Source organism: Sus scrofa, chromosome 10 (genome assembly GCF_000003025.6).
Source record: "Sus scrofa isolate TJ Tabasco breed Duroc chromosome 10, Sscrofa11.1, whole genome shotgun sequence".
Lineage (NCBI taxonomy): Eukaryota > Metazoa > Chordata > Mammalia > Artiodactyla > Suidae > Sus > Sus scrofa.
In genome coordinates, this window is record NC_010452.4 from 44544247 (window position 1) to 44559100 (window position 14854).

At 41.2% G+C, this 14854-nt stretch overlaps 1 protein-coding gene across 2 annotated transcripts in view; it reads left to right on the top strand.

Moving 5' to 3' along the window:
- CACNB2 (calcium voltage-gated channel auxiliary subunit beta 2) overlaps positions 1-14854 on the top strand; it is a 565457-nt gene that overhangs the window by 222293 nt on the left and 328310 nt on the right. The gene's annotated exons all lie outside the window — the stretch shown is intronic.

Sequence of the window (14854 nt, forward strand, 5' to 3'; positions counted from 1 at the left end):
TTATTCTTCAACATCGGCTTTGCATTTCTATCCTAATCTCGCCCCAGGTTTTAATATTTTTTCCTTAGCTTAGGACCCTCAGAATTAGAGACATGTCCAACCACTGGTCTTAATGGATTTCATTTTTCCTGTATTTTTTATGGACAGGTCAAGTTTTCTATTGTTTAAAAATTCTCCTTACCCATTCATTTCTGTCTATTCTTTGTATATTAACATAAACACTATTCTTTATCTTTTCTCCTATTTTTTTGCATTTATTTTCTTTGAATGGATTCTTTTTCTCACGAAATGTCTTTTGTATGTAATTCTTTTTTTTTACATTGGAGTATAGTTCACTAACAGTGTTATATTTCTTTCAAGTGTGCAGCAAAGTGAATAGTTATGCATATACCTATATCTGTTCCTTGTCAGATTCTTTTCCCATGTAGGTTACTACGCAGTATTGTTTTGACTATAATTCTTGATGCTTAGACTTTGGCCTAGTGTTTGCAATGTCAAGGACTATTTCCAGGTATTTATTCATTCATTTATTTAACCGGAAACCCAATATTGAAACCCTATTATGTACAAGCAGCATAATTTGAAAAGGACCCAACAGTAGTAAAAAATACCCATTTATTTTCAGACTTGAGCTTAGTAGAAAACAGAAGGTTTGGCAGTCTGGGAGAATATTTCCATGCAATTCTCAACAAATTCTTAACAGAGTCTATACAAAATTTGGCCCCTACATGTTTTTTTTTTCTTTCTAAATGGAAAAATTTGGACTTTGTGGAACTATCTAAAGTCTTGCTTAAGTGAATATATAGAGCATCTTGGCTACCCTCTGGGCCAACTATCACCTCTTCTTGGCTGACACACACAGGAAGTACCCAAGAATCTTCTTGAATTGAATGGGGCCTACCAAAGCAATCCTTTTATTTTCTGGAGTAATCCAATCAATCTGGAGACACTCAGTGTCATAGGAGGATAGAAAAGAATACATGCTTTTTGGGCGGATAAATGAAATTTTAAAAAGCACATTAAGAAGTTCCCTGATGGCACCACAGGTTAAGGATTCAGTGTTGTCACTGCTATGGTTCAGGTCTCTGTTGTGGCTCGGGTTCAGTCCCTGGCCTGGGAACTGCTGCATGATGTAGACACAGTGAAAAAAAAAAAAAAAAACAAAACAAAAGACAAAAAACAAAAAACAAAATCCAACATGCCAGAACTATAAACAAAACGAACCCAGGATGATATTAATGCCTAATAGTGTATTTTTAGAGCATTTCCTACATGATTTTGAGCATTTATTCTAATATAAATTATTTAAATTATTTACTTTTTTTTTTTTCTTTTTAGGGCTGCACTCGCAGCATATGGAAGTTCCCAGACTAAGTGTCCAATAGGAGCTACAGCTGCCAGCTTACGCCACTGCCACAGCAACATCAGATCTGAGCCACATCTGCGACCTACACCACAACTCATGGCAGCTCCAGATCCTTAACTACTGATCAAGCCAGGAATCGAACCTACAACCTCATGGTTCCTAGTTGGATTCATTTCCTCTGCTCCGCTATGGGAACTCCTCTTTAGTAATTTTTGATGTAATTCATTTCTCCTAACATGCAGACAGACAGATACTTTGCTGTCCCTTTTTTAGCTTCTGCTCGTGTCTAAGCCTCCAAAAACAGTATTAAAGAAATGTGAAAATTGGAGTTCCCATTGTGGCTCAGCAGAAACGAATATAACTAGGAACCATGAGGTTTCGGGTTCAATACCTGACCTCGCTCAGTAGGTTGGGGATCCAGCGTTGCCATGAGCTGTGGTGTAGGTCACAGTCGCAGCTTGGATCTGGTATGTGGCTGTGGCTATGGCGTAGGCCAGCAGCTACAGCTCGGATTAGACCCCTAGCCTGGGAACCTCCATGTCATGCGTGCAGCCCTAAAAAGACCAAAAAAAAATATATATATATATGTATATATGTATATATATATATATATACATATATATATGTGAAAATTGGCTAATTTAATGACATGCCACTTAGCGATTACTGTTTCATTGTCTTAACAGATCTTTTAAATTTAATTTAATTTTATTGGAATATAGTTGACTTACAATGTTATATTAGTTCCACGTGTACAGTGAAGTGAATTAGTCATTCACATACATATAGCTATTCTTTTTTTCCCGTAGAGGCTGTTACAAACTATTGAGTGGATTTTCCTATGCTATATAGTAGGTTCTTGTTAATCATTTATTTTATACAGTAGTAACATCTTTTTAAAAGTTTTTTATTAGAGTATAGTTGGTTTACAGTGTTGTATCAATTTCTGCTGTACAGCAAAGTGACCCACTCATATATATATATATATATATATATATATATTCCTTGTCTCACATTATCTTCCATCACAGTCTATCCCAAGAGATTGGATACAGTTCCCTTTCCTATACAGTAGGACCTAATCGCTTATCCATTCTAAATGTAATAGCTTATAGATGTAACACATCTTTTTTGAACTGGTCCTTTGGGCCAGTCTGCCCACCCTTGGTTTTATCTCGAAGATCTTGAAGGCATCCTTTTTTTTTTTTTTTTTTTTTTTTTTTTTGTCTTTATAGGGCTGCACCTGCAGCACATGGAGGTTCCCAGGCTAGGAGCCTAATCAGAGCTGTAGCTGCTGGCCTACGCCACAGCCACAGCAATGCCGGATCCTTAACCCACTGAGCAAGACCAGGGATCGAACCTGCAACCTCATGGTTCCTAGTCAGATTCGTTGACCACAACGGGAACTCCCTTCTTTCTTGTTCTTTGAGTAGACATCAGGCTTACATCACTAGCTTCTTCCTATCTGGTATGAGAGTATTTGACCCTATGAGGTCAGACTAAGACTGTCATGGTACTTATTCAGATCCGCAGAAGGGTGGTGATGTATGCTCAGATATATTGCATCAGCTCAGGTTTCTGTATAATGTCATCTTTCCCTTAAATTCCTGTCTTTGGTCCTGAGGATCATGATCTTGCTGAACTTGAACGTGGGCCTCATTTTACCTTTCACTTAAGGCCTAGTTCATGCTTTTATTTATGGTTTTATAGTTAAGCAAGACTGCTTCATTCCAAGATGTTCTGGTGGCTTTCTTGAGCGACTGGTAACTTACAGTGGCCTTCCAAAGATCCCTAGGTTTCCCTCTCTATCTGTGGTCCCCTACTAGGACTTCTGCAACTACGTGGGTAACTGTCTTACTCTATCCCTAGCAAAACGAGGATGAAAGGAGTAGTGCTTCCTCACATCTGCATCAGTAGATGTAAACTCTTTTGGTTCTTGCTGTTCTTAACACTCATGGATCAAGCCACATCTGTACCAAGTTAGGTATCTTGTCAAGCCCATTCTCCCCTGACTCCCCCCAGATTATTTTATTGAATGTTGCTGTGTTGTGAGACTTGGTTTCCAGTGAAGATTAGTCTAAGAAGCAGCTCTTTACAACCCACTGGGGCAGTTACCATAAGGATGCCACTCTCAGGAATGCTATTTATCACTTTCTACGATGTTCCTTTTGATGAAGACCTCCAGGAGAAGTCAGTGTCTGGGGTTAATGCCAAGTAGGGTCAGTCTTCTGAGCATTTGGTTTATTTTAAGCTTACAGACAGTCAATTATGTAATGGACCAAGTTTCTCTTTTTGAATTAGCTGCTAGGAAACTCAGAGCCAAATGTATGGCTCATGTGTAGGTAGTGCACCAATTATTATGGGATGCATTTCAAGCCTGCATTTTGTGTCCCTGTCTTCATTATTCTGCACATATATAGCATGGATATTACTCTGCTATAAGAAAGAATGAAATCATGCCAGTTGCAGCAACGTGTATGGACCTAGAGATAATCATACAAAGTGAAGTAAGTCAGACAGAAAGAAACAGATTGAGAGTTCCCATCGTGGCTCAGTGGTTAACAAACCTGACTCCATGAGGACACGGGTTCGATCCCTGGCCTCACTCAGTGAGTTAAGGATCTGGCACTGCCATCAGCTGTGGTGTAGGTCGCAGACATGGCTCGGATCCTGCATGGCTGTGGCTGTGGCTGTGGTTGGCAGCTACATCTCTGATTCGACCACTAGCCTGGGAACCTCCATATGCCATGGGTGCAGCCCTAAAAAGACAAAAGACCAAAAAAAAAAAAAAGACAAAAGAAACAGATATCATGATATCACTAATATGTGGAATCTAATAAAAACTGTTACAAAAACGTATTCACAAAGCAGAAACAGACTCACACATTTCAAAACCGAATTTATGGTTGCCAAAGGGGAAATATTGGGGGAGGGATATTAGGAGTTTGAGATTAACTTATGTGCGCTACTGTATATAAAATAGTTGATCAACTGTCTAGCACAGGGAAATCTCAATACTTTGTAATAACCTATATGGGAACAGAACCTGAAAAAGAATGGAGATATATATGTGTGTGTGTGTGTAGTTGATTCACATTGCTGTACACCTGAAACTAACACAATATTGGAAGTCAACTATACTCCAATAAATTAAAAAAAATAGTACTTACTTCATATATTTCTCAGGGGAATCAAAGGATATTATCAAAAGATAATGTGATAATATGACACTTGATAGGAGTCAGTGCCTCTTGGTTATTCTTCTTTATCTTCTCCACTGGAGCCCATGGGTTTTCAAAAAGATGCCACTTGTCGGTTTTGTGAATGTCTTTGCATAGTAGGGTTAGAACGGTCACCACCATCTGACTAGCCCTACTATGCGGAGATGCTGATGGCAATCACTATGACAAGTTAGGACTCTGATAAAACATATATGTGTGGTTTATACACACACATTCCCAAATCTATCATGGGTATTTCATTTTCAGAGAAAATGTGTTTTTCTTCTTTAATCCTTTCCAAACAGGAAAGCAAAATAGCTTCTGTGAAAGATTTTTATTTTTATCATTAGCATTATAGATTTGTTCATGAGATGTTATCCTGTGAAGAGTGTGTCTTGAACCTTTTTTCCCCCAAGGGTCAGTGTTTCCTTTCTCATATACATGTTGAATTTCCTTATAGCCATAATGAGTAAAAGGAACTGATGAAATGTATTCTCTGAAAAAAATCATGTCACGTGGAGAAATTTAACACACAAATGTTCTTGGCCTTTCTCCTCTCCTTCCTCAGTTCCTCTGCCTCCCATGATAAGGAGAATTTGTCTTGTCTATTCAAAGTAAAGAGTTACAGAAATGAAGCAGATCTACCAAATATGAGGCCGGGGAATAGAGGTTGAGGGAGAGAATCAGGAAGCTGAGGGCCTCGGAAGGAAGTTTTTTTGGTGTTTTCTGTTTGTGTTGGAAACCGAAGGCAGGCTTGCCACTGGCTTTAGGGTAGAAGGAAATGAGGGAGGCAAGGAAAGGTATTTTTGAGAAAATTTGCTGTAGGCTATAGGAGTCTCATTTTCTTTGAGATATGCAATAAAAGACTGGCTTTTTTATTTTATTTATTTTTTATTTTTTTAATTTATCTTCCCACTGTGCAGCAAGGGGATCAAGTTATCCTTACATGTATACATTACAATTACATTTTTTTTCCCCACCCTTTGTTCTGTTGCAACATGAGTATCTAGACAAAGTTCTCAATGCTACTCAGCAGGATCTCCTTGTAAATCTATTCTAACTTGTGTCTGATAAGCCCAAGCTCCTGATCCCTCCCACTCCCTCCCCCTCCCATCAGGCAGCCACAAGTCTTTTCTCCAAGTCCATGATTTTCTTTTCTGAGGAGATGTTCATTTGTGCTGGATATTAGATTCCAGTTATAAGTGATATCATATGGTATTTGTCTTTGTCTTTCTGGCTCATTTCCCTCAGTATGAGATTCTCTAGTTCCATCCATGTTGCTGCAAATGGCATGATGTCATTCCTTTTTATGGCTGAGTAGTATTCCATTGTGTATATATACCACATCTTCTGAATCCAATCATCTGTTGATGGACATTTAGGTTGTTTCCATGCTGGCTATTGTGAATAGTGCTGCAGTGAACATGCGGGTGCATGTGTCTTTCTTAAGGAAAGTTTTGTCTGGATATATGCCCAAGAGTGGGATTGCGGGGTCATATGGAAGGTCTATGGATAGATTTCTAAGGTATCTCCAAACTGTTCTCCATAGTGGCTGTACCAGTTTACATTCCCACCAACAGTGCAGGAGGGTTCCTTTTTCTCCACACCCCCTGCAGCACTTGTTATTTCTGGATTTATTAATGATGGCCATTCTGACTGGTGTGAGGTGGTATCTCGTGGTAGTTTTGATTTGCATTTCTCTTATAATCAGTGATGTTGAGCAGTTTCTCATGTGTTTGCTGGCCATCTGTATATCTTCCTTGGAGAAATGTCTATTCAGGTCTTTTGCCCATTTTTCCATTGATTGATTGGCTTTTTTGCTTTTGGGTTGTATAAGTTGTTTATATATTCTAGAGATTAAGCCCTTGTCGGTTACATCATTTGAAACTATTTTCTCCCATTCTGTAAGTTGTCTTTTTGTTTTCTTTTTGGTTTCCTTTGCTGTGCAAAAGCTCTTCAGTTTGATTAGGTCTCATGGGTTTCTTTTTGCTCTAATTTCTATTGCTTTGGGAGACTGACCTGAGAAAATATTCATGATGTTGATGTCAGAGAGTGTTTTGCCTATGTTTTCTTCTAGGAGTTTGATATATTTAAGTCTTTCAGCCATTTTGAGTTTATTTTTGTGCATGGTGTGAGGGTGTGTTCTAGTTTCATTGCTTTGCATGCAGCTGTCCAGGTTTCCCAGCAATGCTTGCTGAATAGACTTTCTTTTTCCTATTTTATGTTCTTGCCTCCCTTGAAAAGACTGGCTTTTGATGTTCAGTTACTTTCTATTGCTGGATTGCATTCCTCTCAGTGTGACTGGGCTATAAGAGACCTGCGATTTATGAGGGTTACATAGTCACTGTCTTGAATTATACCATGTGTGTTCTAACGCTAACACAGAGTCTGTTTTAAACTTATCATTCAAATTCAGTACACGGTTCATGATTTTTATCATTTTTAAAGTATGACTTCATCTCCCCCAATTGCATTGCATAGAGATGTTTTATTTCTCCTTCTTTCTGTATAATGGGTAGAATAAATGAATGAGGGTAGTATCTTGACTAGGAAGAAATGTGTTGTTGGTGGTCTGACACATAACAACAAAAACAAACCAAAAGAACAGGACTTAAAAAAAGAACCCAGACACCTTGGTAAGAAATAAATAGAGTGATTTTCAATCTGTAGAAACTAGAATAAACTACCTTGGTGCATTGTAGTGGATATTGGAGTAGAGCTCAATGGAAATACATGGGAAAGAGAAAGAGATTCTACTCCGAATCCTAAGGAGGGAAATGAGGATTGGCCAGGAACAAAAGCAAACTAGAGCCAGCCTGAAAATAAAGACATGTCGTGGATTGTGGTACAGGAAATTGAACTTTACAGAGTGATGGCAACATCCAGAATTGTACGGATTTGGGGATATGTGTCTTTTCCATTGGGTTTCTTTTTCTGCTTCCTGTACTTATCTATTTTCATTTACTCGGTGTCCCATAGATTCATCCACTTGCCGTATCTTTCACCTCCACCACTTTGTACAAGACATGGTCCTCTTTTACTTGCATGATCACAGAACGTTCCTAGTTGGTCTCCTTGTTTCTTCTCTGGCCATCTTCCAATCTGGTTTCAGTGCCATTACCAAAGTGCGTTTTAAGTGATGCAGATCTGATCATGCCTCTTGACAGTATGAATGGAATCCCACTGCTCCTTTCCACCCCCATGCCCACAGCCCCCAGGCCAGGGGTCAAACCTGAGCCACAGCAGTGACCTGAGCCACAGGAGTGACAATGCCAAATCCTTAACCACTGTGCCATCTTCATATAAAGGTAAACCTCCCCAGCTTCATCCTCATCTGGCTGTCACCTGCCTTTCTGTTCTCGTCTTATCCCACCCTCCCACAGTCCTCCAGCAGGTTTAGTGCAGCCTTCTCTCTTTTGACACGAAGACCTTTGTAAATGATGTTCCTTCCATCGGGCATGGCTGCTCTGGTCCCTCTCGCTGTCTCATCTCCTCTCCATTTTCTCCACTCTTTCCCAGTCCTTGAGACCTGGTTATTTTTTAATGTGTTGCTTTGGTCACTCTCTTTCTTGTTTTCACTTTTCATATTTTACCTTTAATCTATGTCATATTTTAACAATGCCGCCAATTTAACAGTTCATTAGGTTTGAGCTTTAGCTCCCTGAAATTTTTCCTGCCTCCTCTGATTCTAGAAGATGCCTACTCGCTGTCCATTTTCTGGAATTCGGTGCTGTCAGAGGACTTACCTGATTGTAATCGTATGTTTGTCTGATTCTTGATTCGCTTTGTCTTTCCCCCTTCCTGGAGTCAAGGATCGTGGTTATTTCTCTTGTCCTTTGATCACTCATACCTGGCAGACAGTTAGACATGGTGAGTGGCACTCAGATGATATCATTGATGGAAGAGATGAATAGAGACACTTGGTCCCGTTTTTGTTTGTCTTTGCTGATCTTTGTGGAGGAGTTGGCGGTGCCCTTAAGAACACTAGGCTCTGACTGCAGTTATAAAAACAGCAAGAGTTCAATGAGTACATCTATGGGCGGGAGTGCCTGTGAGTTGAGAGGCTTGTATTTCCTGAAACCAGAGCCACAAACAAAAAGAGCCATAAGCACTCAACCAGCATCAGCCCTGACAAGAAACCTTCAGCCCCTCTGCAGACGGCTGCTCTAGATAGGGTGTCATTCTTTGTCATCAGAGTTTTCTTCTCAAAAGAAGCACTTCATTCTGTCCAATGCCCTCTGTGATCCCCCATAACAACTAGTAATGTAGAAAGTGAACAGTAAATAAATATTAAATGTATTTTTTATGGCCATACCCATGGAATATGGAAGTTCCAAGGCCAGGGGTTGAATCCAAGCCATAGCTGTGTGTGACCTTTGCTGAAGTTGTGGTAACACTGGATCCTTTTAACCCACTGCACCAGGATGGGGCTCAAACCCACACTTCCACAGCGACCTAAGCCTCTGCACTTGGGTTCTTAACCCACTGCCCCACAGTGGGAACTCCTTAGGTAAACTTTAATTCTCGTACTTTACAAAGACTGCCCAGAAATCAATCTCTTGGGACTTTTAAAAGTGCTGACATTGACATCAAGGGCATTTATCTACTGTTATTTTTAATGTGTTGCTTTGGTCATTCTATCTCTTGGTCTCATTTTCATATTTTACCTTTAATCTATGTCGTATTTTAACAATGCAGCAAATTTAACAGTTCATTAGGTTTGAGATTTAGCTCCCTGAACTGAAGAGCTAGTTTTATTGACTTGATTTTATTTGATTATTTAATAGATGGACATTTATTGCAGACAACTACAGATGTTCGATAACTTCAGATTTCTCACTAATATAGAATGATAGACTAGCTTCTACAACCAAACAGTATGGAGATTTTTTTTCCTGTTTCTTTTAGATCTGCCTCTGCGGCACATGGAGGTTCCCAGGCTAGCGGTTGAATTGGAGCTGCAGCTGCCAGCCTACACCACAGCCACAGCAACACCAGATCCAAGCCACCTTTGCGACCCACACCACAGCTCATGGCAACGATAGATACTTAACCCCCTGAGCGAGGCCAGGGATCAAACCTGAGTCCTCATGGACACTAGTCGGATTTTTTTCTGCTGCGCTGCAAGGGGAACTCCTTTTCCTGTTTCTTAATAAAACCATGGATATTTTGAAGTTCTTGCTTTGGCACAGTGAGCTAAGGATCCATCTTTGCCACACTTCTGGTGTAGGTCCCAGCTGCAGCTCAGGTTCAGTCCCTGGCCCAGGAACTTCCAAATGCCTTGAGTAACCCCCCCACACACCAAAACAACAACAACAACAAAAAAAGACATGGGTATTTTTTTTTTTTTGGTCTTTTTTTTTTTTTTTAGAGCCACACCAGTGGTATAATGGAGGTTCCCAGGCTAGGGGTCGAATCGGAGCTGTAGCCACCGGCCTACGCCAGAGCCACAGAAACTCAGGATCCGAGCCGCCTCTGTGACCTACACCACAGCTCATGGCAACGCTGGATCCTTAACCCACTGAGCAAGGCCAGGGATCGAACCCGAAACCCCATGGTTCCTAGTCGGATTCATTAACCACTGAGCCACGATGGGAACTCCAGACATGGGTATTTTTGCATTCAAAGGATGTAATAATTGTGTGTGTCCTACCCGATAACATCTCAACTCTTTGCTATGATGTTCGAGGAACTTCATGGTCTAGTCCCAGCCTGCTTGTCTGTCTCCCACTCTCTCCTTGTCACGTTTCCTGCTCCCCTCCCCCACTTCCTCCACAGTCTGTGTATTAAGCCTTCATTCCAGAAATGCTTCTAGGAACTTTTAAAATACAGGTTTAGCTTCTATCACTGGGGTCAAAGGCCAAGTGACTTAAAATAGGCAGACCTCATTTCATTGCACTTCGCAAATACAGCATTTTTTACAAATTGAAGTTTGGGAAAACCCTGTGTTGAAGCAAGTCTGTCCATGTCATTTTTTTTCCCAGCAGCATTTGCTGTCTGTCTCTGTGTCACATTTTGGTAATTCTCACTTAATCTCAAAAGTTTTCATTACCATGACATTTGTCATGATGATCTGTGGTCATCAATCTTTGATGTCAACTACTGTGAGTCACTAAAGGCTCAAATGATAGTTAACATTTTTTAGCAATAAACTTTTTCTTTCTTTCTTTTTTTTTTTTGTTTTTGTTCTTTTTGCCATTTCTAGGGCCACACTCGTGGCATATGGAGGTTCCCAGGCTAGGGGTCTAATCGGAGTTGTAGTCACTGGCCTACACCAGAGCCACAGCAATGCTGGATCCAGCCGCATCTGCGACCTACCCCACAGCTCACAGCAACACCAGATCCTTAACCCACTGAGCGAGGCCAGAGATCGAACCCTCAACCCCAAGGTTCCTGGTCGGATTCGTTAACCACTGAGCCATGACGGGAACTCCCAGCAATAAAGTATTTTTAATTAAAGTATGCACATTGTCTTTTCAGATACAGTGCTATTTTTATTGAAGTATAGTTTATTTACAATGTTCTATTAGTTTCAGGTGTACAGCAGAGTGAATCAGTTATATATCTACATATATATATATATATATATATATATATATATCTGTAGAAATATATTCTTTTTCAGATTCTTTTCCCATATAGACTATTACAAATTGTTGAGTAGAGTTCCCTAAGCTATATAGTAGGTCCGTGTTGTTTGTCTCTTTTATGTATAGTAGTGTATATGTGTTAATGTCAAACAGAATGCAGTTACACACTTAATAGACTAGAGTCTACTGTAAACATAACGTTTTTTTTTTTTTTTTGGTAATGGCCACACTCAAGGCATATGGAAGTTCCCTGGGCCAGGGATTGAATCTGAGCCACAGCTGTGACCTACGCTGCATTTGGAGCAACACCGGAGCCTTTAACCCCCCACACCTGGCCAGGGATGGAACCCATGCCTCTGTCATGACCCAAGTGGCTGCAGTTGGATTTTTTTTTTTTTTTTTTGTCTTTTTGCCATTTCTTGGGCCGCTCCAGCAGCATATGGAGGTTCCCAAGCTAGGGGTCCAATCGGAGCTGCAGCCACCGGCCTACGCCAGAGCCACAGCAACGCTGGATCCGAGCCGCGTCTGCAACCTACACCACAGCTCACGGCAATGCCGGATCCTTAACCCACTGAGCAAGGCCAGGGACTGAACCCGCAACCTCATGGTTCCTAGTCGGATTCGTTAACCACTGCGCCACGACGGGAACTCCTGCAGTTGGATTTTGAACCCACTGTACCACAGTGAGAACTCCATAAACCTAATTTTTTTGTGCACTGGGAAACCCCAAAACTCCTGGGACTGACTCTCTTTGCTTCAGTGTTCACTTTATTATGGTGATCTGGAAGCGAACCTGCAGTATCTCCGAGGTCAGCCTGCCTACGAATTTGTTTCTCTTTCATATCCGAGTCCACGTGTAAACAGTGTGGGGCTTGGCAGCTGCATGGTCTTCGGGACACATGCTCTATCTTGCTCTTTTTTCCTGAACATACAGTGTCCTTCAATCTAGATGACTGTTCCAGCCACTGGTCCACTTCCCTTCAAACCAGTAAGAAAGGAACCATGAGAAGGGGGAAGGCACATGTCCTTTCCACTCCTGTCCTGTCGAACAGAAGCTGGTCACTTGGCCATACCATGTTGCGAGGGAGGCTGGGATATTCCTCACACTTAGCTCAGCAGCCCCATGTCCACTTCTGTTACCCTGGATGAACTAAAGAATGGAGGGCAAAATATTCCAAATTCCGTCATACCGGCTATGTGTAAGTTACCGCATGAAGTGCTGGGGATCTAGAGATGAATCAGGGCTGGATTTGGGAGGAAAACCTAGCAGTTTGAGAGATTTGGGGTAAATCCCTATTGTCTGAGTGTCCCATAAATATTGATTCTATGGCATTCTTATTTACATTCCATATGCACAGAACTTATTCTGTGTTTTCTGTATATAATCTTCTGTGCTTTTGCATTTCCCTGCCCCCACTTTGCACTGGATGCAATTCTACCCACTCTGAAAAGAGCAGCTCGAGAGTTCCCACCTTTGCAAAGCCCTGAGCATTCCTTCCAGGGAAAGCGGAAATGAAGGTGTTGGCGTTCCCATCACCCTCCAATGCCCCGTCCTCTGTTTTGTTATCAGTGCCCAGAGGCAGGTACGAACTCTGTGTTCTATTCATTTCCCATTCTCCCAGCACCTAGGACAGTGACAAGCAACTAGAAGGTGCTGGGTAAATGTCTGCCGCACCAAATTAATGCTTGGCCTCCTTGTGTGGACTCTGAAATGGCAACATGAGCGGAATCGCTAATGAACTGGGATTTCTTTTATATAGTGTATAATACTATCAGAGTTGATTAAAAAAACTTACATGAATTCCCAAGAAATTTCAGAATCATAGAGGAGATTGTATTTGCAATGCTTTCATCTTACTTTGAGTTCATTGAGTTTATTTTCCTTAAGTTACTCTTTTTTTTTTTTTTTTTTTTTTGTCTTTTTGCTATTTCTTGGGCCGCTCTCACAGCATATGGAGGTTCCCAGGCTAGGGGTCGAATCGGAGCTGCAGCTGCCAGCCTACGCCAGAGGCGCAGCAACGCAGGATCCGAGTCGCATCTGTGACCCACACCACAGCTCACGGCAACACCGGATCGCCAACCCGCTGAGCAAGGGCAGGGATCAAACCCGCAACCTCATGGTTCCTAGTCGGATTCGTTAACCACTGCGCCACGATGGGAACTCCCTTAAGTTATTCTAATAACTGTGTCCTCGTGGAGGTTGATAAAGAGTCCATAAGAAAAAAGCTTTCATGTGAATGATGTGTTCTTTTATATTACTTTATTTCTCACTCAAGTTGATTTCACAAACCAAAGGGATATCCTACCTCCTAGAAATCTATCTGGTATGGTCCAGAAAAAGTTTGGTTTTTTTTCCAGAACTTACTTCAAAAGGCAATTTGCAGTGTGATTCTAAAACGTCATTTTTGAATGCAACTAGAGATGTTCACACTAAGCAAAGTAAGTCAGAGAAGGACAAATACCATATGATATCACCTCTATGTGGAATCTAAAATATGACACAAATAATCCTATCTACAAAATAAAAACAGACTCACAGACCTAGAGAACAGACTTGTGGTTGCCAGTGGGGGTGGGGGGAGAGGGATGGACTGGTAGTTTGGGGTTAATAGGTGTGACCTGTTACATTTAAAATGGATAAGCAGGATTTCCCATTATGGCTCAGCAGTGACAAACCCAACTAGTATCCATGAGGGACGCAGGTTCAATCCCTAGCCCTGCTGTCGGTTAAGGATCCAGCGTTGCCATAAGCTGTGGTATAGATCACAAACACAGCTCGGATCTGGTGTTGCTATGGCTGTGCTGTAGGCTGGTGGTTCCAGCTCCAATTCAACCCCTAGCCTGGGAACTTCCATATGCAGCAGGCATGGCCCTAAAAAGACAATCAATCAATCAGTGAGTCAGTCAGTCAGTCATAAAATGGATAAGCAATGAGGTCCTACTGTACAGCACAGGGAACTATATCCAATCTCCTGAGGTAGACCAGGAGGATGGAAGATATGTATTGAAGTTCCTCTCATGGGGACTTAGCAGTGATGAACCATGAAGACGCGTGTTCGACCCCTGGCCTCGATGAGTGCATTAAGGATCCAGTGCTGCCATGAGCTGTGGGGTACATCACAGATGCAGCTCAGATCCTTTGTTGCTGTGGCTGTGGTGTAGGCTGGCAGCTATAGCTCTGATTCAGCCCCTAGCCTGGGAACTTCCATATGCTATGGGCATGGCCCTAAAAGACAAATAATAATAATAATAGTAACAATATATATTTAAAAAGAATGTGCATATGTGCATATATATGTGAATGTATATATATATGACTGAGTGACTGCATATAACAAAGTCAGCACAACATTGTAAATCAACTATACTCCATTAAAACAAATTTTTGAGAAAGAAAATAGAAAGAAAAAGACTCCCCCTGGTCTGGGAGTGGGGGGACTCCCTGATTTTATTTTAGGTTCCTGATGTCATCCCCAAGGTAACCTTATTACTTGGCAGTAGTCGTGATTCCCTTTTGGACCTTCCACTAGATGGAGGGTGAATTAGCATAGGATAAGGCCATAGAATTTTCACAGACTATTTCAATTATATAAATGACTAGAGATTAGTAATACTTGTACGTATGTTACTTATAAAACACTTGGCCATGTGGGACCTCCGTTATTTTATTAATCAAA